The following is a 3,451-nucleotide window of genomic DNA, read 5'->3' as shown; positions in this document are numbered from 1 at the left end:
TGGAAATTATCCCCTATCAAGTTTTCAGGGGGTAGCATGACTATCAGGAGCATTTTCGTAGGCCTACCCTGTCTGCTGGAGGGCACCTATGGTATGAACATTTTCAGGCATACACTTTTAGGGGGGATGGGGGGTCAGTTAAAAAGAGTGCTCTTTGTACGCTTGTGAAAATGTTTAACCACCCTTTACTCTGTTTGGTCTGAAAGGGATACACTGGCTAATGATCTTAGCTCCACTCAATGACTTCAGCTCAGTCATCGGGTTTCAGTTGACTTCTTTCGTAGTATCGAGACAAATCAGTAGAAAGCTGGGTGGCCGATATGCATTCTCTTTTGGAATACTTTCATTTCCACAAAAAAGGAAAGAAATGGAACAAAATCATAGAGCCTTCATCAAGACTTTAGGTTGAATGAACCCAACAACTACGACCTCTGACAGGAAGCTATATCCTATGGCATTTGCTTCTCAATCGAGTAGTCGGCGGTTCAACTGTCGCCTGCAAGAGTAAGGACTAACCAAAGTCGAGTTGGCACCAGCTGGCACACAATTTGAGTTGTCCTAAGTCGGCATGGGGTGAGCTCCCCTCATAGGTATAACCCAGCTTCGCAAATCTTACCCTTATCCTTAGGAACGGTCAAACGGTTGGTCTAAGGACAGGCATTGCCGTGTCCTCGCGATGGTCATTTCTGGCGACCTAGAATGACCTAGACGTCGACGCCCGACATTCGACATCGGCAGGTTCAGTGCGGTAAAGGACTGCAAAAGTACTCCGCAGGACTAGCTTTTGGACGTTGGCACAAAGTAATATTGTTTATATTATATCTAAAATCCTAGAAGAGTTGCTGTCTTCATTGTCTAGTAAATTTCGTTCTTTTGAAATAAGAAGTGTAGACAGTATGCTGCTGTTCTTGATCCATTAACAGCAGTGCACTGTAGTTTCGGCATTATGTCTGTTAGTCGGATAAATGGCCGTCAGTGAAACTACAGAAAGGCTAGTAGTCCATCGGCCAAACGTCGTTGCTGAAGAGGATTTGGCGAAAAGTTTGCACACGTAGTACACTCTGGTTCACCATGATTTAATTGTAGTTAAAATCTCTCTCTCTCTCTCTCTCTCTCTCTCTCTCTCTCTCTCTCTCTCTCTCTCTCTCTCTCTCTCTCTCTCTCTCTCTCTCTCTCTCTCTCTCTAGTTTTATAAAGCATTCGCATTACGAAGGTATTCACTTCGGAATTAGAATTTCAGCGTGAGAACTTGATGGATAATGAAAGGTGAATTCTTAAGAAAAAAAATCATTATTCAGCTGAGTGACAATGTGGCTCAGGAGAGAGAGAGAGGTGTGTGTGGGGGGGGGGGGGGGGCGAGAATTGCTAAGGAAACATAAAGTGAATATTTTTTAGGGAAGATAAGATAAAGATAGGTAAGTAAATAGCGAAATGAGAAGACACCGTTATCTATCATTAGGTTTCTTATTTGATATACAATAACACGCTCACGAACTCTCCAAGAACCTTTTGCATACTACACATTTCCATTATCATGCATTGAACCAAGGAACTTCTTTTTCAGTTTGTTAATTTCTAATCTGTTTATCGTTAGTGCATTTTATTCATCCTCGTGTTGCACAAAGGATCACTCGTCCTACTGATAAAACCCCAAAGACCTTTCTTTAAGAGCGCGTTCGTCTCCCTTCTCTCACTCTTCGCCATGGCTTCTAAGCGGCCAGTGCTCGCCCCGCTTCTGAGACTCCTCCGAATCTGCGGCGGCTTCCCCTACGAGATGGGACGTCGGGAGGGCGCGGACACGGCTGAAGGAGACACGCTGAAGGGCTGGTTCGTTTGGTCACTCGGTGTCGTGTCGGTTGACCTGCTGTTGGGTTGCTACTACATAGGGAGCATCGTGTCTTTCTTCGGCACAAAGGAAGGCTTGTCGCGCGTCATTTCCACGGCTTTATCTGGCAAGGTGTCTGTTCTGGTCTTCATGAGCCTCTCATCGTATCTTTTCCTGAGGAGAATGACGCTCTTGAGGGCGGCGTCGGAGACGCAGAGAATCGTCGACATGCAGCAGTTAGAAACTCTACCAATTTACAAAGATCTTTGGGTGTTTTCCACAAATCTACTTCAAGCCGCATGCATTGCTATTATGCTGCCATTGGCGTATTTCCAAGATATAATGAGAGAGTATACGATTGTCTTCAAATTACTTGTGTTTTCAACCGTCGTGGAAACTCCGCTCGGCTGGATAATCATACTGACATTTAGGAAAATGATGGACATCCAGGCCTCGTCCTTCTGGGCTGTCCACGCCCTCTTGCAAACGAAGACCGCCTGCACAGAGACGACCGCAAGCCGAGTCCCTCCGTTGGGCCGAACAAACGCTTGGGTGAAGGAGAGAACACCGCTCGGAGTCCGGGACGTCCTCGGGATCAAGGCACTGGTGATCCAGCTGTACGACCACCAGCATCTACTGGAGGAGTACTTCGGGCCCGTCCTCGTGCTGCTGACGGTGTCCCCGACCATCCGCCTGGTCACCAGTGTCTTTGGGATCTTTGCCACTTCGGAAGTGAGCTTGCTGTTGCTGCTGAACACTGTTAGGATTCTTGTACCTCTCGTCTCTCTTCCGTACATCCCGCTCTCGACTGAGCAGAAGGTATGTCATGTGTATATATGTACACACACACACACACACACACACATATATGTGTATATATATATATATATATATATATATATATATATATATATATATATATATATATATATATAATATGTATATATATAATATATATATATATTTATATATATATATATATAATATATACATACATATATATAATATATACATACATATATATATATAATATATATATATATATATATATATATATATATATATATATATATATATATATATATATATATAGACATGCATGTGTGTGTGTGTGTATATATATATATATATATATATATATATATATATATATATATATATATATATATATGTGTGTGTGTGTGTGTGTGTGTGTGTATGTATATATATATATATATATATATATATATATATATATATATATATATATATATATATATGTATATATATATATATATATATATATATATATATATATATATATATAACACATGTATTATATATATATATATATATATATATATATATATATATATATATATATATATGTATATCTACATATTTATATATATGAATATATATATGTGTGTGTGTGTGTGTGTGTGTGTGTGTGTGTGTGTGTGTGTATTTATGTATTTATATATATACATATATTTATGAAGATATATACATGTGTATATATATATATATATATATATATATATATATATATATATATATATATATATATATACACATGTATGTATTTATGTGTATATATGTGTGTGTGTGTTTTGTGTTTGTGTTTGCGTGTGTGTTTATGAAACC

Source organism: Penaeus vannamei, chromosome 12 (genome assembly GCF_042767895.1).
Source record: "Penaeus vannamei isolate JL-2024 chromosome 12, ASM4276789v1, whole genome shotgun sequence".
NCBI lineage: Eukaryota > Metazoa > Arthropoda > Malacostraca > Decapoda > Penaeidae > Penaeus > Penaeus vannamei.
Note: the sequence above shows the minus strand (reverse complement) of the source record.